The sequence below is a fragment of the Arvicola amphibius genome, chromosome 3, assembly GCF_903992535.2.
Source record: "Arvicola amphibius chromosome 3, mArvAmp1.2, whole genome shotgun sequence".
NCBI classification, from domain to species: Eukaryota; Metazoa; Chordata; class Mammalia; order Rodentia; family Cricetidae; genus Arvicola; species Arvicola amphibius.
The window spans coordinates 154,093,089-154,120,987 of record NC_052049.1 but is presented as its reverse complement, the minus strand read 5'-3'; the positions used below and the strand labels follow the sequence as shown (position 1 = coordinate 154,120,987).

The following is a 27,899-nucleotide window of genomic DNA, read 5'->3' as shown; positions in this document are numbered from 1 at the left end:
TACAGATAATTCCTACCAGTGTGCAGAGACCTTTCTTTTTCTGAAAGTAGTTAGCCTTTTTATTATAATCTCAGCTGTCTGTACAGATGGCTACTATGCTAAGGCAGGCTTCCTTAGCACTGCCTAAAGCTGTTTGTGGGCTTTCAGGGTACAGCGGTGAGTGAGCAGTCCCCACCTCTGGGTTTGCTTTGTAGCATGTGGAAGCAGATAAGAAATAAAACAACACAAACATTAAAGGATTTCTATGACTTGTGTGTGCCCCGTGCACTTCTGAGCCCACCTGAGCATCCAGCTCACTTAGGGCGAAAATGGCTTTGTGAAGTAGGTGCTACCTTGACCCCAGTTTTAAAGATCAGAATTCTAGGATGTAGGGGATGAAATTACAGAGAAGTGGAAGCGGATGAGGTAAGTGGTACTTAGGAGGTTGCAGCTCTGTACTGAGAAGCAGGAGGTTCTTCTTAATGTGGTGGCAAATGGAAACTCGGAGGAAGTGAGGAAGCGACACGGTAGGACCTGTCTGGTGAAGAACAGTCCGCAAAGAGGAGACATCAAGTATTTTAGTTGGGCAGTTGGAAGTTTATACTCGGTCTCTGCTCTCAGGTGAGGCTGATGAAATGTGTGATAAGAACAGAAAGATCCAGTGTTTTTTCTGGGTAGTAAATAAGACAGTTTTTAAATTAGTTCTATTTTTTAAAAAAGGTAGAAATAAACTGAAATTTGAGTATATATGAAAGTCATGTTTCTCTCTGTGAGTAAAGTGTGTTGTGTATTCAGTTGTCATTTGTATTTATTTTGCGTGGACATGATTTGGGTGATATGCATATGTCTTTCACACTTAGCAGAAATAAAACCCTTTCATTGGAGGGTCTTCAGTGTTACTGTATGGTATTGTATGAAACAGATAAATGGTAAATAACTTAACCATTTTTTTCATGCATGGATGTTTGTATTGCTTTTTGCTGTTATAATTAATGTAGAATTAAATACTGTGACAGAGTCGTTTGCTGATTATATGTACTTTGTTTTAATAAGAGGGGTCTGAAGAGGTGTAGCCGTTGACTTGAGAAGTATGTACATTAAGAACTTTTGATGGATAATCTCAAATCATTTTTGACACTGTAAACATATACTGTGACTTGGAGTTTCCATTTATGACCATTTCCCTAGTTTTATCAGGACTGACATTTAGATTTTGCCCACATGATGTTATATAAACAGTAAAGATTCAATTGTTTATCCTTATATATTATTCAGACATATTGAAGAACAAGAACGTGCTTCTGTGTTTTATGTATTGAGACTCTGGGGTGGCTAATATATGGTCAGCTTTTAGGCTGCTCCTTGTCTATGTTCTCTGTTGACGTGTGTATGTACCATTATATATTTAAATTTATATAGTCACTTATTAAAAATCCCTTTTACTTGTAGTTTTTGAAAGATAATCTTGAGAAAGATGTTTTAAATCTCAATCAGTATAATTATAGAAATCATTTTTTGTGGTTCTAATAGCAAGTTTTGCATTTTATAACTTAAATGTTTGTAACTATATGCATGTTTATGGTGTGGCCAATTTACACATATTTCAACAGGAGAGTTTTCTTTTCCTTTGATACTAATTTTGTTTCTAGTTGGTCTCATGTTGATACTGCTATATTCTATCACATTTCTTTATTTTCACCTGTCCTATATCATTTTATCTTAAATGTATGTTTCATTAATTTATACTTTGGAAGCAACTTGTAGTTGTATGCTTCAAAGCTTCAATGAGAGTGAATGCATCTTTGTTTTATTTTGTTGGTTTGCCATGAATGAGTGAGTGCGTGGTGCCATGGCAGGGCAGCATGTGGGGAGCTGGTTTTTTCCTCCTTGTTTTGAGGCAAACTCTAGTTTCTGTGGCTGTGCTGTCCAGGGAGCTATTGGATGAATCTCTTCTCTTCACTTCCCCTCTCACTAAATGAATGCTGGGGTTATAGATATGTCTGTAATCCCACTATACCATTTGTTTTCCCATGTGTTCCCAGGACCCGTCTCAAGCTGTTACCCACCGAGCTGTCTCCTTAGTGCAGTTCTCCCTGTTTCAGTGGTGGCTTACCTTTAATTTTATTGTGATTATTCACATACTTGGCCATAGCCCACCATCTTGTAGTTAGTTGCCTTCTCTGTGTCGTTCCTAGTTAGTCTTCTGATTATTTGAGAGTAAAAAGTACCCATTTCAAGATGGTTTTCATGGTTAGCCTAAAATTTTTAATGCTTAAGCTTAAAATATTTTTAACTTATTTTCAGCTGAAATAGCATATTTAAGCTTAAGTAGTAGCATTTGTGTTCTTCAGTGAAATGGAGTTTCATGGCTCTCCTCTTGTTCCCTTTTCAGCTACTCCTTTTGCTGTGTTGAAAACAGCTGCAATTCTGATGATTAGGATCACATTTCACCTGTCCTGTCAAAGTCTGCCCCCTTATTGTCTCTTGTGCATTAGATCCATTAACATATATGTATATATATTTCTATAGAAATGAGAAAGTTTTTGATGTTTCATAAATGTTCATAAATATTATGCTGTACATTTTTGCAACTTGTTTTTTGTTCAATATCCCTTTTTTTACTTGATAAGGCACAGTTTTTGTTTTCTTTTTTAATTTTTAAAATGTATTTTTACTTATATGTATGGTGTTTGCACGTAGGTGCATAATGGGTGTCTCTGTGCCCAAGGAAGCCAGAAGAGGTGGTCAGGTTCATCGGAACTGTAAAGATGGTTATGAGTAGTCTTGTGGGCTGGGAGCAGACACTAGGTCTACAGCAACAACAGCACGTGTTCACCACTGAGCCATCTCCCCAGGATCCGGTTTCTGCTTTTGTTCTTTGAGACAGGATCACAGTCTGATACCAGGACTGGCCTGGGACTCATAGTATAGTCCAGACTGGCCTTCAATTCTTGATGGTCTTTCTGCCTCAGCTTCTCAGTATTAGGGACATGGGTGCGAGAAATCACAGGCTTCATAAGTTACACTTCTAGGTGTTCTTCCACATTTGTACTTTACGCAGTCCTTTACTGTCTGACCGTATCTTACACCTGCTCTGTCTCTTCTGGGGAAAAAAAATTAAGCATCTTTTTAAAAAGTTTAGTGTATGTGTGTATACACATGCCACAACATGTGAGTGGAGACCAGGGAACAACCTATGGGAGTCAGTTCTCTCCCTCCATGTCCTGGGGATTGAACACAGGTCCTCCAGCTCAGAATGTACCCTTACTCACTGGTATATCTCAACAACCCTAAAAACTCATTAAGATCCTCTCTTTGGTTGTTCTAAGATTGCATATAGGTATTTGGAATGGGCAACTGTACACAGAATTTTGCAGTGTCATGCTCTTCCTGAGGATGTGATACCCTCTTGAGACTAATAATCATTCATAGAACTTTTCTGTTTTCTCTACACACCTTTTCTTTCTATATAGCAGCTTCGTCTTCTGCTTCTTCTTCTTCTTCTTCTTCTTCTTTTTCTTCTTCTTCTTCTTCTTCTTCTTCTTCTTCTCTCGTCTCCTCCTCCCTCCTCCTCACTCCTCTCCTCCTCCTCCTCCTCCTCTCTCCTCCTCGCCTTCTTCAAGAGAGAGAGAGAGAGAGAGAGAGAGAGAGAGAGAGAGAGAGAGAGAGAGAGAGAGAGAGAGTTTGTGATTAGTGCCTCTTTCTTGTGACTTTTCTCTTCCCATTTGCTTGAGGACTTGATTAGCATTTCTGTGCTAGGACGGGCACTCTGGTAGTCAGGACTACCTCGGTCCTGCCCACTTTGTTTGGCAAGGAGTTCAGAGCAGTGCCTTTGTACAGTGAGATGGGGTATTCCTCTGTTTGGTAATGCAATTCCTCAGCTGGTGACCATAGATTCTTGGTACCGTAGCCTGCCTTCATGGAGCAGAGGGAGAATTAAGAAGAATAGGCCAGTAAAGATGCCATATGTACACCTTGCTGTTTCTGTTTTGTTTCGTTTGTGTTTTGGACAGGGTCTCGCATAACCAAGGCTGACTTGGAGCTCACATTCTTGCCTATACCTTCTGAATGCTGAGGTTAGAGTAGGCACCACCACACCCAGCCCATTTTTCTTTCGATAACTTTTGAATGTTAAAAATGATTCAGTTACATTGGTAAGTTGCAGATTCATTATATGAAGAATCTTTAAGCTCTTACGGAGCATTACAAGAACTTAGTAAACTTGCACTGTTATTCTATACATTCTCTGTTTTCATCTTTGTATGTATGCGTGTGAGAGTGCATGCATGGCACATGTGTGGAACTCAGAGGCTTGCCTTGGGCATCCTCACCACACCATACCCTTGTTCTAAGGCGGGGTCTCTGGTTGTGTTGCTGCTGCATATGCTAGGCCATCTGGCTGGTGAGCTTCCGGTAGTCTCCTGACCCCTTCTCTCATTGGGCACTAAGATTGTAGCTGAATGCTACCATGTCTGTTTTTTTTTTTTTTTTTTTCTGGATTTGGGGATCTGAGCTCAGGTCTGCACTCTGACACTTTACCCACTGAGCCATTCTCAAGCCCCAGTTCACCCATTCTTCACAAATACTTGCAGCATGGAAATTGGCTGACTAGAGTCAGATGTGTTTTGCTCTATTTGATTAGAAAAGAAAAACACTGCTTTTGGATAACTAGGGGGACAGTTCTAAACGAGGGGGGGCAGTTCATGTCTATTGAATGACCCTGGTTACAACCTTGTCTGTTGTAGGAAGTGATGTTATCGCACTTTTCTTCCTCCTTTTGGACCCTGAATGTGAAAGGGAATCTTGTGAGTTGGGTAGCGTGCTCTGAGTGGTTTTGCTTTTTTTTGTCTTTTAAGCACTTTCGAGCCTTCCTTTGGGGGACATAACTGAGCAAAACTGGAGATGCGTTGGCATATCTTGACACATGGGTGGTGCATTAACTATTTTAGTCCCGTGGGCTAGAGATTTTTTTTTGAGAGTGTTGGGATGTTTCCAGATGGTAGTCTTCTAAAGAGGAAAACAGCAAATGTAACTATTGGTTTTATTTCCTTGAGCACTCACAAAAAGAAAAAAAAAAAAGCTGGCATGTAATATTTTTAGAATGTTCGTTCTTTCTAGCAACATCACTCGTCACTTTGAAGAATTTTCTTTTCATGCCTCCCTTGCTTCAACCAGCATTCTCATACGTGGGTGAGCACCAATTTTTTTTTTGTTTATTTGTTTTGTTTTATTTTTTGTTTCTACTGGCCCATGTTTTGTACTGGCAGAACAATGTATTTCATATCTTATGGTATTTAATTTGTATTCAGAGCTTAGATTCTATGTATTAACTTTTTAACTTTGGACATAACTTCTGTAGTTGATTCTACCCCTTTCTTAAACTACCCACAGCTTCATATTCACTAGACCGGGATAAACTTTACCCACAGTGGATATGTGGCACTGTCTGGAGGCGTATTCAATTGTTCCAGCTTGGAAGGTTTATAGCATCCTAGTAAATTGTTAAGAATTCTCTTAAACATCCTGATTATAATGAAGAGGCCCAGCTATTAACAAATTTTCTGATCCAAATATTAATATGCCAAAAGATGAGACATGTCTTGCAAATGTCTCTTGAAATCAGGCTACTTTTACCTTCTCTTTTTGTGTGTGATAGCCCAGATTTCTTGAAATTGTATTTAGATCAGCAAACAAACTCGGTTCTACTATGACGTGGACCAAAATCTTTGTAACATCACAGGCTAACTTTGTTAAACAGTAAATGGTGAAACCATAACCAAAGTTTTGTTGTTATTATACGTCTCCTTTTGTGTAAGGAAAATGGTCTTCATAGTAACTTGCCCAGAAGTGTGATTGAAGGGACTTTGGCTGTTCTTTATTTGAGTAGTTCCCATACTGCTTCTCAGAGGAATCTAGCAGTTTACAGATTCACCATTCTTTCCTCCCCAGTCCCTCCCACTCCCCACCCCCATTTGGCCTTTTTTATTTGTCTGTTGACTTTCTTTATTTCTCTCCGTTTGGCACAGTTGTTTTCATTTGGGTGTAAGTGTGGCTTGAAGGAGTGGGGGTTGCTTTAAAATAAGTCAGCCTAAAGGATATGAGGAGAGATCTCATTGCAGTCTTGATGAGTGTTGTCTGAGGCTCAGTGATGGTTCAAGTCTCACTGTTGCTGCTCTGATAAAACCATGACCAAAAGCAACCCGGGGAAGAAAGGATTCATATCATCTTATAGGTAATACTCTGTCATCCAGGGAAGCTGAAGGCAGGAACCCAGAGGCAGGAACTGAAGTAGAGGCCATGGAGGGATGCTGCTTAGTGGCTTGCTCCCCATGGCTTGCTCAGATTTGGCACTACCCACAGTGAGCTGGTCCCTCTTGCATCAATCACTAATCAAGAAAATGCTTCACATTTGTGCTCACAGGCCAGTCTGATGGGGGTATTTGCCTTCTCAGGTGACTCTTGGTTGTGTCAAGTTGACAAAACCTAACCAGCATAGTGACACTGGACATCAAGTCATATGCGTTGGTCATTTCTGTGCCATCTTCAGAGAAGTACCTGTTCCAGTTTCTCACTGGGTTGTTGGATATTCTGGTTGAGTTGAAGCTGTGTTCTGTATGTCCTGGCTATTAGTCTAGACTTAGGTGTGTGACTTATGGCTTTTGTTCCTCTCATTCTTTAGCAGCCTGTTTACTCTGTTATTGTGTTTTGATGAACAAAAATGCTTAAATTTGACCAAGTCCCGTTCATCTGTTTTACCTTCATGTTGATGCCTGTACTGATAGTGTTCTGTGAGTGAAACCACACCCAGCTCTGCTTGTTTTCTTCTGTGTGCTGAGCTGGTGAAGGCCAGCATTGACTCAAATACTGTGGAGATATGCTGGGTGTTTTGAGCTACGTGTAGAGGGATGTACTATTTTGACTGAGAAGAAAGATAGAGCAAGCAATGTTAATTTATGACAATTTTATATTCAGCAGGATACCCAAAGGCCTATTAGTCAATAGTTGTATAACCCCATAAGCCACTTAGCATTAGCTAATTTGAATGCTGTGTGAATATTGATGCTGTAGAAGTCGTAAGACCTAGAAAGTGCAGTATCAGACCGTCTACAGGTGTCCTTCTGCTCTCATGCAGAAACCGTAAGATGACATTGCTGGTACATTGTAGGAAACATTGACTTTGTAGAGCAGGGCAGACTCAGACTTCAGGTGTGAACAGCTATCTCTTACATTTCACATAGGAGGAAACTGGGGACCAGAAATAAAGTTCAGTTTGTCACTGACAGCAAAGATTAGGGCTTCAAACCAAGTATTTCTTCCTTATGCTGCATCTTCTCACCATGAAATTTTAGGAGATATAAAAATGGGTTCTAAATGTGTATTTGATTTGAGAAAAGCTCCTCTACTAATTTAGGAGGTTGATGTCAGCATTCTCTTTGCTCCCCCAAATGTGCCACATGTTGTCCTCTGTCCAGTGCGTGTTTATATGGGGAATGTGTTACACTCGTAGCACAAAGTTCTGGGTCATAGGTTTATCTCTGATGTTTCAGATCAGAATGCAGTCATAACAAATGAAGATTTCTTTCTTTTTTTTTTTTTTTTTGGAAGTCCAGTGTCTTCATTTCTTAGAACAGGAAACCATCGAAATGGAAATTAGCAGTTCAGTGAAGTGGGTCCTGCATCTACTAGAAAACACCAGGACTTCCTTAGAATCATGTCCATACATTTGTCTGCTGTACATGAATTTTCACCCACACTTTCCCATGTAGAGGCAATTCCTTATTATCAAACACATTTGTCACATATTTCATTTGTGATTAGGAAAATCCCTCTTTTGACTGTGAATGTACAATAGCCTAAACTACAGCTTGTTTACTTGGAATTCCACATGGTCCGTGACTAATTTGAAATCACCAAGGAGCAGACTAGAAATAAGATCATGGCATGTAATAGAAGTGGGTGTTGCCTCTAGAGATTCTCGCTTTCTTAGAAAAGGCACATTGTGGGAAAAGTACAGTCATCGTGTGTGAGTGTGGAAGGGAGGAAGGGCAGTGTGTCTGTGACATCGTTCCTTGACTGCTTCCTACCCACCAAGGACAATGCAGAGAGCAGAGTGTCGGGTTCATTGGGGTTAAAGTTCTGTTGTCTCGTCGCAGGGTCTGGTGTTACTGATGAGTGTTAGGAGTTGGAAAGGGATTGCTGCTTCTGGTCACTTACTGAAACTTAGCTGGGGCTTAGGAGAAGGCTTTTAATTAGATGTCTGCAGTTATTAGTTTTGAAAACACCACAGATTGTTGATGGGAAGTGATCTCTTTTGAAAATACACCACATTCCAGTCCCTTAATGGAATTTCCACAGTCGCTCAAATGTGTGTTTTTAGTTAAATTTTGTCTCCATTTTCTGTGAGTTTTGAAATCCTGTTTGGTAAACTGATGTTGCAATGGCTGTAAAGAAAAGAGTGCAGAATCCATAGGGTCCAAAGTTTCACTTTGACTTTGTCATGAGAAACATGGGATGTCCCTGGCTGGTGAGGATTTCTTCTTGGACATTAGGGTTGAAAAGTTGCACCGTGGCTTCTATTATCCATAGCATTTGGGATTTTTTTTTTTCCATTCAGACCACCATAAGAACCAGCCAAGTGCAGGCACATCTGTTGAAACTCCAATAAGTTGGACATTTCATTTTTGACATTCCCCTTATTATTCCTGGTTGGTACTCTAATGTTCCCTGTGGAAGCATGTGCCCCTTTCAGAGACCAAGGTGAAGCTTCAGGCCCTAAGCCTCTGTCTGTATCACTGCCTCTGAGGGCCATGCTCTGTAGCTGTCTTAGCCCCAGTCAGAACCTGATGTGTTGGAGAAGCATTGTCTCCCTGCTACATTCCAACCAGTCACCTCTAGTTCCTCAAGCAACCTTCTTGAGAAATAATGCCAAAGTCATAGGAACAGATTCGCTTCCATCGCTACTGCTGTCCCTCTATGTGAGTAACTCCGGTGAATAGGTTGTGTGGTCTCCCGACAGCTGAATGTACTCATGTTAATGCATACCCCAGAGTGAATATGGAAATAGTTCATATTTTTATTCCTTTTTCTGTCAACATAAAGACTGTATGGCATAATATTCTTTTAGTGTGCATATGTGTGTGTCTGTATGTCTGTCTGTGTGGGGAGTTCAGTAGATATGTGTCTTGTCTATGTATTTGTTTGTGTGTCTATGTGTCTGTGTGGGGAGTGTGTGTGTCTATGTGTCTGTCTGTGTGGGGAGTGTGTGTGTGTGTGTCTATGTGTCTGTCTGTGTGAGGGGTTCAGCAGATGCTGCCAGGTGTCTTCCCAATTGCTCTCTACCTCATGTGTGTTGATAGTTTTATGACACACAAACTATAGGTCTCTGAAAGGAGGGAAGCTAATTGAGAAAATGCCTTCCTAAGGTTTGACTGTAAGGCATTTTCTTATTAGTTATTGAAGGAGGAGGGTCAAGCCCATTGTGGGTGATTTCATCCCTGAGCTGGTTGTCCTGAGTTCTATAAGAAAGCAGACTGAACAAGCCATGGGGAACGAGTTAGTAAGCAGCATTCCTCCATGGCTTCTGCATTAGCTTCTGTCTCCAGGATTCTTCCTTGTTTAAGTTTCTGTCCTGACTTCTTTCAGTGATGAGCGGTGCTGTGGAAGTGTAAACCGAATAAACCTTTTCCTCTCTAACTTCCTTTTGGGATCATGGTGCTTCATTAAAGCAATAGGAACCTTAACTAAGACGCTTCCTGTTTTGAGATAAGGTCTCTCACTGAACCTGGCGCTCACCAATTGCCTAGGTGGCTGGCCAGCAAGTCTGTCTCCCCTCCTTCCTCACTTCCAGTTCTGGGATTGAAAATGTGCTGCACCTCATCTGGCTATGTACATGGGTGTTGGGGATCTGAACTCAGGTCCTCAGACTTGTGGACCAGCACTTGACCAACTGAGCTTTCTCTTTAGCCAACTACACTATAATATTCTTTTGCAGTTTGTTTTTCTACACAGCATTATGTATTCTCAATACATGTAAATGTATTTTTCAAAACTCCTATATAATATTCCATAATTTAGATATTTAATTTTTTCTTGGATATTAACTGTTTCAGTAAAAAACCCTTGTGTATACCTCTGTTCATGTCTGGAAGGCTTTCTCTAAAGTGAATGGAGGGGCTGGAGAGATGGCTCAATGTTTTAGAGCACTGTCTGCTTTTCTAGAGGACTGAGTTCAATTCCTAGCACCCAGATGGTGGCTCACAACCTTATATAACTCTAACTCTAGGGGCTTTGATGCCCTCTCCTGGCCTCCATGGGCACTAGGCATGCATATGGTACACAGACATACATAGAGGCAAAAACCCATCTAATAAAGTAGATTGAAAGAAGTGGAGTGGCTACTCTTGGGGCATGTTGTTGTAACAAATTTTAAAATAATCTTTTTATGTGAAGTGCTTTGGATTTACAGAAGAGTTACTATGATAGTACAGTTGGCTCTGTAAACCCCTCACCCTACTTCCGTTTCCCTTGTAGTCTCAGCTTCGGTTACCATGGCACTCTTCTCAACACCGGTGCCGTAGTATTGGTGCATTGCAATTCATCAGTCCCACACAGCATTTGGGTTTCACCAAATCTTCTCCAGTGAAGTAAAGACTCGTGCACGTTTGTGTTTTGTGATTTACGGTTTTTTTTAATTATAATATGATATTATCCTGTTAATCTTATTCTTCCTCACTTTTTTTGTTACTCAAATGGTTCCACCTTTGGCCATTGTTCTAGGCTGGCTTACAATGCCCTTTTGATGTGTCTCATACTTGTTATTTTGAAGATCTCTTTATTGGTGATCTCAGAATATACTCCAGAGTCTAGAATTAGTAATTGAAGAACCCTGGGTCCTATTGGTAGGAGACTGGACGTGGTGATAGTTCCAATGACAAGTTGTCCTGTTCTTCTAGGGACTGCTTTCCTTCATGCCTTCATCCCCACACCTGTTCCAGTGGGCTGTATTAGCCAGCTCACTAATTATAGCCACTCTGATAGAATTGCAATTTGTAAGGTTGTTCTTTCTCTGAGCATCTTTGTTTATGTTTACTAGACCTTTGAGTCCCTTCTGTAGACATCCTGTTTCTGTTCCTTTGCTTACTTATGCTGGTGTCTCTGTGTGAGAGAAGGTGTTAATGGACTGTGGGCGTCAACCCTGTATCTGGTTCTGAATGTTAACTCTTTATACCCTGCAACTCACTTTTAAACTTTGTATTTTTTGACACACAGAAGTTTTAAATTTTAGTCTTGTTATAATTAAAATGAGAGTCAAAAGCTTTTGCAATGTGTCCTATTTAATATCTTTGTAGTAAGTCTCCTTATGCTTCTTCCTTGCCATTTACTGAGATGGCCTGGTTCTGAGACCTGTGGACAAATATTGAGCACAGTCACTGTTCTCAGTCCTTAGAGTTCAGTCCTAATCACATTTCTTGTGGGAAGTGCTGGCCTCTGCATTCTGGCTTCTCTCTGCCTTCTGACCTCTTCCCTTTCTTCTTTTCAAGTCTTTCTTTTTACCTGCAAATTATACTTTTTCCTAAAACCCAGAAGTGTCTTTGCTAACTTCTGTTCTCAGGACAGAAACTAATTCCTGGACTGGGGAGCTGGCATAGTTGTACAAGTGCCTGCTGTGAAAGCATGAAGACATGAATTCAGATCCCCCAGAAGCCACCCAGATAAAAAGTGGGGTGCAGTGATGCATGCCTGTAACCCCAGTTCTGAGGGATTGGAGTTAGAAGCTCATTGACCAACCAGTTGTAAGCCAAATCAGTGAGCCTTGTTTCAGTTAGAGACCCTGTGTCAAAAAAACAGAGGGTGGGGAGTGATAGGGGAAAGGCTCCACCAACATCAACCTCTGGCTTCCACACATGGCACATGTACATACACACTCACAAGTATGCATAAAATAACACACACACCACACACACACAAACACACACACACACACACACACAAGTCCTGCTGAGTAAAAAAACCATTAGCGCTCACACTGAAGCCCTTCCTTTGGCTAAGTTCTTTGCTTATATTCCCATCTTGTCTGTTCTGCTCGTCCCAATGACTCTCATTCTGTGTGCCTAAGGTAGAGGAAACTCATTAACACTTCCAGTGAGATATGTTCTTTTTTCTTTGTATCTCTATCAATGGTTTCTTAAATTCTCTTCATTACCTGGGCTCAAAACTTCAAGTTAGCCTTTAATTGTTTCCCACTTTGCTCCGTCAAATGAGTTGTATGTCCTGTCTATTCTACCTGTGTAGTTTTCTTCACACCTGCTCTTTCTTTCCACAGTTAAACCAGCCATATCATGTATTTGCCACTCTTAAAGCCATGTATGTATTTATTTACTGAGTGTGTGTCTAGGTGCGCACATGTCATGATCTGTAGAGGTTGGAGGATGATTTGAGGGAGTTGATTCTCTCCTTCTACCATGTGGGTCTTGGAGATTGAACTCAGATGGTACAGCTTGACAGCAAGTGCCTTAACACACTGAGCTCTCTGGTTGGCCTTAAAATTCTTTTATACTGATGATGTGAAATAATGGGCTTCGTGATGACGTTTTTGTGTTTCTTTGTGCTCTACATGGAATTGATCTGTATCTCTCAAGCCTGTTGGAATTCTCATCCAGACTACATCTGCAGCCCCTCTTCGTCCTCCCACCAAGAAAGTCGTGTTTTTTTACCCGCCTCAAGTCTTTGTCTCCTCGAATTAGCATTTGCGGTCTTCTACAGATGTTTCCTTCTATGTCTTTCATGGACTCTGCCTCCAATTAGAATGGAATCCCGCAATTCTGAGATACTCTGTGCAGGTCATATATTATTTGTTAAGAGTCTATAATCATGTGACTATTTTCTTTTCCATACAACAGCTATAATAAGTTTGTGGTATTTCTTTAAGGGATTCGTACGGAAGTTGGACTTTGGGATGTGAGCGTTCTTACATGGGTAAGGTCTTCATTAGCAGACCTATAAAATACTTAGAGTGGCCCATTTCTAATAAACTTTTCCTTATACCTCTGGCAATTACGTAAGAATAAATACATAGAAAGTTATTTTAGAGCATGCGGGGTGTTCTTTTTTTTTTAAACTCTTGTTTCTTTGGAATCTGCTATTTCCATAATTTTTCTCCTTTTAGCCACATGAAAGAATGATACCTTTGCTGGCAGAGTGACTTAACCTTGCTAATTTTATCACAGTGGTTGTTTCTAGAGCAATAAGGCTGCAGGGCACTTGGGAAGCACAGCTGACAGTTTATTATATGCGAGGCTGACAAGTTACCTTTGGAAAGTTATTCAGACGCAGTGGGATTTTCTGAATAGAAGTGTCTCTGGGTTCAAGTTAAGTTTTCTATAGACACACTAGGTTTCCCCACTCATACTTCTATATTTAATTTTTTAAGATTTATTTTTAATTATGTATGTGAGTATCTGTGCATGGGTGTGTGCATATGACTGGAGTACCTAAAGAGGCCAGGAGATGGCATCATGTTCCCTGGAGCTGAAGTTACAGATGGTTGTGAATTGCCCAGCTTGAGTGGCAGGACCTGAGTTTGGTTCCTACACAAGGATGGTATGTGCTCAACCACTGAGCCATTTCTCCAGCACCCTGACCCTCTTCTCACATAAGCCCTTTAGGGATAATATTATAGTTTTTAATTGCCTAATTGCTTCAAGCTTTTAATATACATGAGCTTTGTACTGGTAGATTATTGAAACTCAGTAACATTTTAATGAGGAAAATGCTATATAGATTTTGATGCTAACTGCCCACTGAAGCATAGCTGAGCTATGATAGATTAAGAACAGGTCTGTTGAAAAGCTTTGGTTCTGCCAGCCATATTTCCTTTAATTTTTGGTTTTGTTTTGCTCTTTATTTTTTTTTTCTCATGGTTTATGTTTTTTTTATATTAAAAAATTTCCATCTCCCTTCCCTCCTTCCTCCCCCTCCCCCTCCCCGCCTCCTCCCCTCCCCCTTCCATCCCCTTCCTTCTCCCCCTTCCCTCCCCTCCCCTCCACCCATACCTCCCCTCCCTCCCTCTCAGGCCAAGGAGCCATCAGGTTCCCCACTCTATGCTAAGACCAAGGTCCCTCCCAACTCCCCCCAGGTCCAGGAAGGTGATCGACCAAGCTGAGAAGGCTCCCACAGAGCCCGTCCATGAAGAACAATCAGAGCCCAGAGCCATTGTCCTTTGCTTCTCAGTCAGCCCCCGCTGTTGTGCCAACATTCAGAGAGACGGGTTTCGGTCGCATGATCCATCAGTCCCATTCACAACTGGAGTTGGTGATCTCCATTAGTTCTGTCCCACCGTCTCCATGAGTGAACGCACTCCCTCTCGTTCCTGACGGTTCTTCCCTCATTGTTCTCGCTCCTTCTGCTCCTCATCAGGGACCTTGGGAGCTCAGTCCAGTGCTCCAATGTGGGGCTCAGTCACCTTCCCCATCTGTCGCCAGCTGGAGGTTCCCTCACGGTCCTGACTTTCTTTCTCATGTTCTCTCTCCTTCTGCTCCTCATCAGGACCTTGGGAGCTCAGCAGTCCGGTGCTCCAATGTGGGGCTCTGTCCATTTCTTCTATCTATCGTCAGGTGGAGGTTCTATGGTGATATGCAAGAAATTCATCAGTATGTCTATAGAACTGGCCTTTTCAGGCTCCCTCTCCTCAGCTGCCCAAGGAACTAACTGGGGGCGTCTCCCTGGAAACCTGGAACCCCTCTAGGGTCAAGTCTCTTGACAACCCTCAGGTAGCTCCTTAAATTAAGATATATGCTTCCCTGCTCCATATCCACCCTTCCTATATCCCAAGCACCCCATTCCTCCGAGCTCCCCCCCGTTCTCCCCTTCACACTTTTCTCTCCCCATCTTCCCTTGGCCCAGTCTTGCCCAACCCTCAAGTTCCCAATTTTGCCTGGCGATCGTGTCTACTTCCAATATCCAAGAGGATTACTATATCTTTTTTTGGGAGTTCACCTTCTTATTATCTTCTCAAGGATCCCAAATTTATAGGCTCGATGTCCTTTAATTATGGCTAGAAACCGATTATGAGTGAGTACATCCCATATTCATCTTTTTGGGTCTGGGTTACCTCACTCAGAATAGTGTTTTCTATTTCCATCCATTTGCCTGCAAAATTCAAGATGTCATTGTTTTTTACCGCTGAGTAGTATTCTAGCATGTATATATTCCTGCTCTTTATTTTGAGACAGAATCTTGCTCTGTAGTTCAAGCTACTTTCAAACTCCAGATTCTCCTGCCTCAGTCTCCTAGGTGACAGACTAGGTGAGTGCCACCATGCCGCTGTCTCCAGCCTCATATCTGTCCTTCATTGGTATTTACAGACTGTCCTACAATCACTGGCTGGGAGGCAGAATAGTGGGGTGGAAATGAGTGTATATTCTCAGCCGCTTTTTGTTCCCTACAGACAGATAGCATCGGCATGCCTGTTCACCTAGTCCCTGGAGCTGCCTAAGGAAACCTAATCTTGGCCCTTGGTTTTGAGCCTCACTCCAGTGTCTCCTTCCTTCTCTCTGTTACCTGCTAAGGTGCAAACAACAGTCCTGATTGGCTACCCACAAACCTGTCTTCGTTTATTACTCTACGGCCTGTTAAAGCCACGGTTTTATGAACAGCTTGAAATCATCCTGGCTACCTTCAAACTCCCCACTTGCCTCACCTGCTGACCTTCTTTGCAAAATGCTTGTTTTCCCCCCAGCTTTGTTGAACTTTCTTTTTCTTTTTCTTTTCTTTTCTTTTCTTCTTTCTTTCTTTCTTTCTTTCTTTTCTTTCTTTCTTTTCTTTCTTTCTTTCTTTCTTTTATTTGCTTTCTCTGGGCTTTGTTGGACCAAGTTTTAATAACTACTTATGTACCTACATCACCCCTTTCCAATCATTTCTTAGTTTCTGTATAATTTTTATGCTTGTCTTAATTTACCCAGGTACCTTTAAGGTCTGATAAAATGATTTAAGAACTAAATATAAAATTTTAGTGGCGGCGGAGGGGAGAACTTGATTAGAAATGCCCTGTTTTCTTAACCAAACTGCTCTTCAAATGGTTATAAGTATATTTAAATTATGCATTTGTTTCACATATAGCTCAATAGGTATGTTCTAAAGGAGCGCAATGAAGTTAGAACATTGCTGTCCTAACCGGGAAAGATCGTCACGGAACATCATACTGTCGATGCAGAAACGGGGTTCTTAACTTTAAGAATGCTATCTGTGTGGAGACGATGGCCCTTCCGAGTGTAAGACCATTGTAGGAATGACTCTCCCACCTGGTTGGAGGTGATGGTAAGGGCATCTGATACTGAGCTGACCTAAGCACCTGGGGCACTGAAAAATTAGAGTAGACCGTACTATTTCTCAGTCTTGGGGAGTGTGATGGAGACAGCCTGAAATGTGATCCCTGATTTTTCTGTATGTGTACGGCTATCATCAGACCAAGTGAAAACCTCCATGCTAGGCTTTAAGTGATTCTCTTTGGTGACAGACTTATAGTGTTAAGTAATTAACAGTTATTTCCACAATTGTGGACTACTTACTTCTAGGCATTTTAAAGGTTTTATCTCAAGTTCTTTATTTTGTTTGCCTTGACATGAAGGCCGAAGGCTTTGTTTTCTCTTGGTGTAGTAGTTAATGAATGTAGTACTTAGCCTCAGATTCAGCGCAACAGAGAATTCACCTGGAGTCCCTGTGTCTGCACTTTGCATTCTGTGTGGAGTCTATTATCTTATCTTGGAAACAGATACATATCACATACTGTGATAGACAGGTGAGGTGCATTCTCATTCATTTGAATTAAGAAAAACTTGACAGAGATGGCTGTGCTTGGCTGAGAGACCTGTGGGGTAAGAGATTATTGAAGCAGGAAGTTGAAGGGTAAGGCAGTTTTGCAAAGGTGGAATGGTGGAGTAATTTCAGGATATAGTTCCCAAAATGTATTTCAAATGATGCTAATAATTCTGTGTGTGTGTGTGTGTGTGTGTGTGTGTGTGAGAGAGAGAGAGAGAGAGAGAGAGAGAGAGAGAGAAAAGAAGAAAAATACATTACAGTTAAATAATACTAAGTGAGATTGTCTCTGTAAAATGTTGTTTAATGGGCAGTCATAGGTTTATATTATGATTTTTGCTGCACACTACATTGTGCCTTTGTTAACTTGTGCATAGATATGCACGCTGCTTCAGTTGTCTTAATATTCTGACATGAATGAGGGATGTGGAGTATGTAGAGCTTATGAATCCTGTGTGGTCCTGGAATTATTTTCACACACATACACACATCCTATTCTACTGGACACAGAGCCAGGGTTCTGAGTTTGTTTATTTATGCATTTAACTAATTCACAGTCTGTTAGGTATGCCCAGGTGAACACGTCTATTCAAGCTCTGTTCCCACAGATCATGAAGTCTAGCAAAGTGCCTGATCTATATAGAGTTATAGAAACCATCATTCACCTGGTGGCTATATATGAAGAAACCCATTACAGAGACAGTTCTTGTTTAGGGATACGGACAGAAGCAGTCTCTGGAGTAGTTTCTGACACTGAGTGTGAACCAGCATCACTGTTCAGCTTCTTATGTCGAACTCTGAGTGTGAACCAGCATCACTGAGTGTGAACCAGCATCACTGTTCAGCTTCTTATGTCGAACTCTGTCCGGTGTGCTGGGTTGTAACTCGAAAATTCACTGTCCTGTGTGAAACCGCAGCTATTAGATCCACTTTCCAAGTGCACACACACAGTCAGCTGGCGTTCGCCATAGCCCACGTCCTAGAGGAGCGTGAAGGATGACGGGATTATCCATCTCAAACCCCCTCCCTCTGCCTCTAGCTCGCCGTTCAATGTTGAAAATTCAGTTCCCCTATTTTCTCTTATTTTCCCTGAAGTACCTTATGTCTTTCCAAGGATTGACTGACTTATGCTCCCACCTCTTTACCTGGGACCCGGCCTTCATATATGGGGGGCATTGAGAAGATATATAAATTCATCCTGCATGTTTATACACAGGGCAGTTGAAACAAAGGGAAATATTAAGTTGACTTACAGCTTATCTCTTTGCACGTATATCTTGGATAGTGTTATGGAGATTCTGTCTGTGACACTGGTTGGTGCTATGGGACTTGTACCTCTTAGTCTCTGTGACTCTATTGGTTGTTCCTGACGGCTCGCCTCCCAAGACTATATACCTGGCCATGTTTGTACACATGCTGAGCTAGAATGAGAAACCTAAATGTTGGGAATTCAGGAAATGCTCCTGGGGGAAGGGGAGTTTTTTTTCCTGTCTATTTGGAAGGCAGATTTCTAACGGTTCAGGATTCATTATCCTATTTTGTCCTTTTATAATTTTCAAAAATAGTCAGTCCCCCTTTCAGTAAAACGTGTCCTTTCTCTATCCTTTTATATAAGGTCTCCCTTAGCCAAAATCTGTAGGAGGAGAATCTTAAGGCATAGAAGTATGGCTCAGAAAAATGGACTCCTTGTCCATTCTTCATTTTAAAGTTGAATTCATTTGTAGATGTTAACTAGCCAAAGATTCTACTTAGATGCTTCCAAAACTTGTTTACTGTAAGATTTGAAGAATTGTTATGAAACAGCACTTGATTTCCCCCCTAATATTAAAATATCAGTACTAGATACTTATTAAAAGCATGGTGCGAGATCAATGGGGAGGCTCTAAGCAGATTAGGAATAATCCCCCGGGTCAGCCTGATGCTCAGATGGCAAAGATGCCTGCCACCAACCCTGACCACCTGAGTGTGGCCCCCAGGGCCCACATGATAGAAAGAAAGAATGGAGTTCGCAAGTTGTCTTCTGACTGCCATACATGTACTGTGACCGTATGAGCACACATATACATATCACACACAAATCACAAATGAATCATTCAATTCCTGGGAGGAGTGGAATAGTTTTAAAAACATGTGTTCACATGTTCTCTGACATTCTTTCGCTCTTGAGTGTGAGAGGATCTAGCAACTTCACACACACTGAACAAAACCACATGCAGTGATTTTTCCAAGAATAGTCACATATAAAGTCACAGTGGGTCCCTGTATTGTGTCATGGAGTTAGTACTCTGTAGGTATCTCCCTAACAGCATGCGGGGGCCCTGTGAGGAACAGAGGTTCCCAATGATGGCTAGCTGAGTTCACCATTTTAGGAGTAGACCTATTAGCCACGTAGAGCCTCTAGATGCGTTGAGCCTCTGAAGACATCTTGATGTAATCCAGGGGGACATTTAAAAGCAGACTCATCCACCTAAGTTTCCAGATTCCTGCCCTGTAGCAACCATCAGCTGTGTATAGTGTTAAACCAGCTTCGGGTACTTGCAGTACATTAATAGATAATGAATTCAAGTGGCAAAGACTTGGAGTCCTTTGACATATTGCCCCTATGTTTAGCAAACTTCAGTGTAGCAGTGAACCTTTTAAAATTGAATAGAAAATGATGCATATGTATATGTGTTTTTTTTTCCTTGGGAACTATTCATAGCTCTATTAGTTTTGAAAAGAAGCCCTTAATTTCCAAAGGGCCACGGATTCCAAGTATTTTATCCAGAAGACACAGCTAATTAGAATTCACTGTGAGGGCTAGCTCTTCTAAGTAACTGACATGCACGTGTAGATCAAGAGTGGAATCAACTTGGGCTTTGTGAAAACAAAAAAAAGAACTTACAGAGGCATGCAGGACAGCATGTGTTTGATTGGTTTAGATCAGGACGAGCAAACTCTAGGCAGCTGAACAGATTAGACCTCCCTGTACCTTTGTAGTGTTACTGGAGCACAGGCATGCCCATCTACCCATTTATCATTTAGCTATTTTGCTCTCCCACTGCAAACTTGAGTATTTGTGACATATATCCCACAAGGAGTGAAATTTTCAGCCTGACCCTTTATGAAAAAGTTTGCTGACCTTTACTTTGGAATATCAAGTTGAGGCGACATGCTTGTGGCATAACATCAGCGGCTAACTCCACCTTTCCAGCTGATGGGTGAATTGTGCTTTGTGCCATGTAGCTGTCTTTCAGCTCAGTAGTACAGGACCATTCCTCCCCCGCATTCTATTGGACTAATCTTCCTGGTTTAAGGAGGTTGCTACTCAGCTAGCCTCCCGGGGAGATGAGATCTGTGGAGCTGAGGGCAGGGGTTAATGATGATGGGTCAGAGGCGAATACCCGGGAGCCTTGCTTGAACTGCCAACTGTGGTTCTTCAGCTATACAGGGTGGAAGTAGGAGAGGGCTTGGCAGTCCTCTTGCTTTCTCTGTATGTGTCTGGACTTGATAGTTTTCCTTCCTGCCTGACGAATCTTGTAAACTTCGTCTATAAATGATGCCTACATTGTTTTGAAATAAGATGCTTGAGGGCTGGCTTCTAGACTACTTTCCTTTCTAATTCCGTCTTTGTATACTATAGGAACCTCTTGTTTCTAAGAGTCACTGATTGATCCTTGCAGGTAAAAGTGGAAGTCACTTGGTATTGTGCTTAATTCTGGCTCTTCAGGTCTCGATCCATTTTTGTTTTTCAGTAAATCAGGTAACAGGTAGTAGGGCCCTGTATTTTGAGTTCTCATGCACAAAACTCATTTTAATAACTAAGATATTCCTCTTTCCATGTGTATTATGTTGACAACCAATAGCCATCTCATTGTACTATGGATATCATACTTTAAAATGTTTCTCTCTCTTTTTAAAAAAGCATGTAGTTCAGTGTCTTCACATTGCTACATTGTGCAAGGTGACAGGTATGGTTTTATTACGTTCTTCTTCTATGTGTCACCATCCAGTTGGACCCACACCATTTGTTAAAGACGCTGTCTTTTCTCCATTGTATAATTTTAGCTTCTTTTTCATAGTTTCTCAGGAAACTGGCAATCAATCAACCACAAGACCCAGCTATTTCACACTTGGGCATAAACCCCAAAAAATTATACCACAAGGAACGCTTGCTTGACTATGTTCATACCAACTTTATATGTAATAGCAAGAACCTGGAAACAACCTAGATGCCCGTCAACCAAGGAATGCATAAAGAAAATGTGGTTTATTTATACAATGGAGTATTACTCAGCTGTTAAAAACAAGGACACCAGGAATTTTGAAGGCAAATAGATGGCACTAGAAAAAAAAATTACCCCGAGTGAGATAACCCAGATAAAGAAAGACAAACATGATATGAGTGAGTACTCATAAGTGGATATTAGTTGGAAAATAAAGAATAATTATGCTACAATCCACAGACTCAGAGAGACTAGGTAACAAGTAGGGTTCATAGTGGGATGCTTGGATCTCCCTGGTAACGGGAACTAGAAGAGATTCTGTTAGCAGACTGAGGGTGGGTGGGGATGGGAACAAGAGCAATCAGGTTTGGGGCAAGGAGCAGAAGAGAAGAATAATGAAGAGACTACTGAAAAGGGAGTACATTTTGGGTTTCAGTCAAATCCTGGCACAAGGGAATCTCCCAGTTAAGACTCCTAACAATAGCAGATATAGACCCTGAACTGGCCATCTCTTGTGACTAGATTGGTGCCTAGCCCAATTGTCATCAGAGAGACTTCATCTAACAACTGCTGGAAACAGATGTAGACTCACAGACTAACATTAGCCAGAGTTTGGGGAATTCTGCTGAAGAGGGGGAGAAAGGATTGTAGGAGCCAGAGGGGTCAAGGACACCAAAGAAAACTCACAGAATCAACTAAACTGGGCTCATAGGGATTCAGAGACTGAACTGACAACCAGGGAGCCTTCATGGGACTGACTCTTGGGACCCTACTCCTCATATTGGGTCTCTTTGCTGAGCCTTTACACATGGGGAGGTGCTTAGTCTTTCTGCAACTTGATATGCCATGTTTTGTTGATACTCATGGTAGCCTGTCGTTGCCTAAACAGAAATGGAAGAGTGGATTTGGGGGGGTGGGAATAGAGGGGAGGGGATGGGTAGGAGGAACAGGGAGGAAAGGAGGGAGGGGAAACTGTAGCCAGGATGTAGAAATAAATAAATTTATCAAAGCAAAAATCAACAAGGAGAGAGAATTGCACAGCTCCTGGACTTGGTGTTGGAGAAAATAGGAAATGGTTAGCGTGGAGAAAATCAGGGCAAGGTGTTAATATTTAATGATAGGATAGTTTCTAAAGGGCTGAGGTTTTGAAGATTAGACTATTCTTTGTATATAAAACTTTCTTACAGAGTTAAAGGCCGGATAGCCACATGTCGGGAGAACTACCAAGAGGACAGAATGCCAGTTTCTACTCCGAAGTTCTATCCTTGAGTTCTTGTACATTTCCATGGTTTGCTACAGAGTAGCAGTTAATGACTCAAGGCTCAAATTCTCCTTCCGGTATGATGGAGAATAATCACAGAAGTTGATCTACAAGCTGTTTTTAAATAACTCATTTAGTACTTAGTAATTACCAAGTATATTATGACGTATGTCAGGACCCGAGGCAGTTTTAAAATGCTATCACTAAAGCCAGGTGTGGTGGCACATACCTTTAATCCCAGCACTCTGGAGGCAGAGACAGACAGATCTCTGTGAGTTCGAGGCCAGCCTGGTCTACAGAGCAAGTTCCTGGACAGCCAGGGCGATACAGAGAAACCCTATCTCAAAAAGAAAAAAAAAAAAAAAAACCAAAAAGAAAAACTATCTCTAGCCTTTGGTTGTTTGAACATAGATTCTGTTCTGATTGTAACCATCCTCTCACCTTTAAATACATAGTGTCAGTCTAGATCTTTCCACAGAAAGTGAGACAGTGTTAATGGCACCGACTACCAATGTTCATTTTATTCTCCCTGATTTAATTTCCAATTTGGGGGGAACTTTCCTGTGTAAAATTTAATTCTCCAGGGTAGAGTCAAATGTGTTGAAATAACCTCCTAGATAACAGAAAGGGGAAGTGACTCACCTGGGACAAAATACATTTTGTATCCTGGGCTCCAAGGATAGAATGTGATTAGGTGATTGGTGTATCAGAACCTTAATGCTGTTTAAACATCCCAGTGGGTGCGTTGTGTGTACTTTGTGTATTTAAAATTGAGATTTTTGTTTGAACAGCGTCTTTCTCTGGGTGTACTTCATGGTGATTTATCATAATAGAATGCTTTAAATCATTTGAAATCGCAAGACATATGAATTTTAACAATAACTTCCCCAAGGCTAGAGAAGTCAGCAGGAGCACAAACTGCTAGGTAGACATTTTTTTTCAAATTCATATGCAAGTGTAGAACTTTTACGAGGCTGTTTTAATAAGGCCCTTTGGGACTTAGGGTTATTTATCTGCGCTCTTATTAAAAGTGAAAACTTTTCTATGTTTAGCCCCATAAAGGAAAACTGGTCCTAACAGTATTGTGAGCTGGAAGAATGCAGTTGTCTACAGGCTGACTGCAGGAGAGGGTTTGGGAGACTGGGCTGCTGTCTGCAGTGCCAACATTATGATAATGGGATAGAGATGGCAGGGCTGCCTTTCAAAGTCTGCCTTAATTAACAAACTCGAGCGCTATTGTATTTGTAATGTAGGCTTTGGCATGAGTTATTAAATGACTTCTAGCCCTGGGTCAAAGCCCTGTTTCTAGAGCTCTCTGGGTGCCTCTGTCAGAGTCCACTCACCCTGGAACTGTCCTGTCATCTAAAGGTCTGTGAGCTCCTCTCACTTATAGTCTCCACGCTGAGACGTGGGGCACGGACGAGAGACCGTTTCTGAGATTAATACGCAGCATCTTTGTTCCTGATGCAGCCGAAGACCTGGGGCTACCAGAGGAAGAATTTTGCGATCTTGAAACATGTTCTGAGAGTTGTTCAGGTTTGATGAGTCTGGGTCTTGCAGTAAATCTATTTTTAGACAGACCTGGGAGCTAAGGTTTTAAATTATCTGTAGCTCAGTAGTTATATAGAGTGGAGACCTTTGAGAGGAGAGGACATGTTACAAAGTCGGGATCGAGATCTAGTGTAGACTCAAAGAGCTTTATCTGGGTCTGTTTGGGTTGGTTATGTCTTGTCAGTTGGCAGAGGTGAGAAAGCAGATGGATAAATAGAAAGGTTTGATAAAATGGGCTGTGTGTTTGGCTTAGTGGACAGTAAGTGCATACTTAGTACACACAGGAGCCTGATGTGTGCATTTGAACACACACACACACACACACACACACACACACACTCCTAAGAAGGTTAGGTCAAGAGGTGGACATTCAGGAGATGTTCAATAATCATTATTGATAATTTACATGTAGGGGATGGTTTCTATGTTGCTAAGTAAGGGATAGATAATTTGATGACAAGTGCAGTGTTTGGAAGGAAGCATAATAGTGATCCAAAATAAAAGTTATGTGCCACAGAACATTTCGAACTGGTTCTTAAACATCTGTCTCAGGTTTACTGTTGCTGTGATAAAACACCATGACCAAAGCAACTTGGGGAGAAAAGGGTTTATTTGACTTACACTTCCAGATCACCGAAGTGATCATTCATCACTGAAGGAAATCAGGACCGGAACTCAAACAGGGCAGGAACCTGGAGGCAGAAGCTGAGGCGGAGGCCATGGAGGAGTGCCACTTACTGGCTTGCTCAGCCTGCTTTCTTATAGAACCCAGGACCATCAGCCCAGGGATAGCACCACCCACAACAGGCTGGGCCCTCCCTCATCAATCACTAATTGAGGAAACGCCCTACAGGCTTGCCTACAGTCCGACCTTGTGCAGTTATTTTCTCAATTGAGGTTCCCTCCTCTCAGATGATTTTAGCCTGTGTCAAGAGTTAAACTCGGATGTCATTGGAAGTTATATCTCACTTAACAGAGTCCTGGACTGTTTCAACAGAATGAAAATGCCATTGAGATGGCAGGAGGGGGAGTAAAATATTAGCTAGGTGGAGGGAGTAGAGAGCTCCAGGCAGCTGTGGTGGCTGAGCATCCGGAGGACCAAAAGGACAGGTTCCAAGTGAGGTGATGGCAGAAATGCTGGCTGAAGGTCATCGTGACAGGCAGTGCAAGTATGAAAATTTAAAGAGGTTGGAAAATGTCAAAAGGAGCTTGTGATTTAGAGCTTCTATTCTGAAAGGGTCTCCTAGCAGTGGCAGATCGGAGGAAGCTGGATGCACACTTGATTTTAACTCTTCAAGTTGAGCAGCTGTTTTAGCAGTTGAGATGCTAGGCACTGTCAGGAATAGAATATTTTAATTTTGGAGAAACCCAACTGTTAAAACAGCTGTTGAGTCTGTAAGTCTTAAGCTGGCTGTGATTAGGTTGCAAGACCTACTCGGCTCGTCGCTCCAGGCAGACTGGCCATTCTCATGATTTGATTGGAAACAATGACTCTGTGAATGGATGCTAGGTGGAGTGTTTGGCTGGGCACTTGAAGTCTTTCCAAAGGATCCCTATTCACTACTTTCTTTCAGCAAAGCAATGGCTTTCACTTTTACTGTGTTCCTGGTTAATGAAAATTACATGAATACTATTGTTTCATGTGTTTTGGCTGTGAGTTTTTTTTTTTCTTAGCATTTAGAAGAAATGTCTCTAGTTCTATGGATATGTCTCTATCCTTCCCTTAATAATAGAGAGCATACCTGCTCAGGTCACCTCCAGTAATCACTTGTTTATTATTTATTTTCTCCTTTCTATTGTGTGGGAAAAGCAACTTATGAATATAGCAGCCATCAAATTTGTTCATTCACATCTGGATAAACTTCAGTGTTGCCAATAATGAAAAGGCCGGGAATTTTCAGTTCGGGTTATTAAGTACCTTTTTTTCCATGGACTAAACTACTTACTGAGTTGGTTTCAGGTAAATCATCTTAACTAAAAATTGAATGACCTGAATAAAGCTCGCCAGATAAAGCTTGCCAACCAAGCCTCAGGACCCGAGTTCAATCCCCAGAACTATAATATAGAAAGAGATAGAGAAATAAATAAATGTAAAAAAGAATGACTAACAGGTGACCCAATAGGTGGGGTAGCTGCTAGCAACCTGAGACTCCTATGGTCCCAGTCCCCACAGACAGCCCACATGTGGGCTCTCTTCTTTACAAGTTTCTCTTCACATACATATACATAGTGACATTGTTAGGCAATTTAATTTTAAGTTTACGTGGATTAATATTGGTGGCATGTGCTGTTCTTTATTTTGCTTTTAACTGGGGAGGAGAGACTTGGAAACTGAGCCTAGAGCCTTATCCATACTAAGGAATGACTTTTTTTTTTTATTACCAAAACATTGTAACTGTTTTCCAAGCCAGATTGGCCTTGACTTTAGGAACTTCATACTTTAAAGTAATGACTTATTTTGCTCATTTTTTTAAATTCTTGTAAATAATGGAGACATACATAAGGGAACTATGCTTACATTCTATATAAGAGATAAACTTGGGTATCAAAAGTGTAGTTTGGATCTTTTCAATGGAAAAATGGGTTTATTTTTACTAAAGCATGCATATATACCAAAGTGCATGTGTGTGTGTGTGTGTGTGTGTGTGTGTGTGTGTTTGTATGTATGTTTTGAATGCTTTTATCAAAACTGAACAATTTTTTAGGTACATGTTTTATTATTTTAAAATTAATTAAGCTATTTCATTTGGTTTGTCGTTTTTCAAGTTTGATGTTTAGAGATAGACCTTTGCTGTGCAGCCTAGGCCTTAAAAGTTTGATAAAATTCCTTCCTGAACTGAGTATTGGGATTGCAGTGTGTTCGAACCAACTGAAGCTATTTTTATTCTGACTTTCAGAATCATTTTTTGTTGTTGTTTGTTTCTTTGTTTTTTTAATATGTTAGGCAAAAACCCCAGTGTTTTCTTACTTTAACACTTATGAATAATTTTCATTACAAGATGAATAGCTTCAGAGGAGGGTAGTGTTTCGTGGTCAGTGGCTGCTATATTAGTATTGCTGATTGAATAAAGAACAAGTTAGCTTGTCTAATGTTGGTAAAGTTGGCTGCCTAGTTCCCTCACTGTCCCAGAATGCTGACTTCAGAGTAGCCCATCGTTAACACACCCACACAGTTACACTCTCCCATTCTCTTTAGGGATAATCAGCATTTTAAGTTTCTTTTTTCTGCCTTGGTACCAACTTTTGAGAACAGTCTCTTAAAATAAATGCAGTGTAAAATAGTGAGAATCAGTTAGAGAGAGCTAGATTCCAGGGTGTGGTGGAAAAAACAAAACCAATAGCAACAGCCTTTTATAATGAACGAAATAAAGTTAGTTCCAAAAGCCCCCGTTGTACAGCATTTGGTTCATAGTCTGCACAACCTCCGGAGCGCATTGACCAGGGCCGTACAGAGGTCTCTGAGTTTCAGGTGATGAGTAAGTCACATGTGGGAAGTTTAGGCGACTTTCCTGGTTTCCTTGGTAAATCTTACTATTTGTTTTTATTTTAGTTAGATATTTCATTATATGCAAGTCAGATTCTTAAGGAGGAATTGGTTTGCAGTTGGTAGAAATGTTTTCTCTGTCCCAGATAACTTGGAAGTTGATTCTCTTGACTTATCTAAAATTGTTTCACTTTCATTTTTTTTTAAAGATGGTGCTTTAGTTAGTCATACAAATTTTGGGATTTTTGAATAAACTTTTTGGTAAATTTACCCACAGCAGAAACGACAACATACAGATTTAGAAATACCTAGTAGCATGTTGCTTTTATGGCTTCAAATGGCTTTTAGTATAACCTTCACCACAATGCTTTTAAATAGGTTTTCCTTAAAAGTTAACTGATAATGGTTTAGGTTATATCATAGTTGTTTTTTTTTTGTTTTTTGTTTTTTTTTTTTTGAGAGTAAGTCTTTCACCTCCTCTTCCTCTTTCTCTTCCTCCTTCTCCCTCCCTCCCTCCCTCCCTCCCTCCCTCCCTCCCTCCCTCCCTCCCTCCCTCTCTCCCTCTCTCTCTCTCTCTCTCTCTCTCTCTCTCTCTCTCTCTCTCTCT

The 27,899-nt window shown here is 41.2% G+C and overlaps 1 protein-coding gene across 2 annotated transcripts in view; it reads left to right on the top strand.

The window, feature by feature from the left end:
• Positions 1-27,899, top strand: part of Ube3d (ubiquitin protein ligase E3D) — a 160,679-nt gene that overhangs the window by 37,035 nt on the left and 95,745 nt on the right. The window lies entirely within an intron of this gene.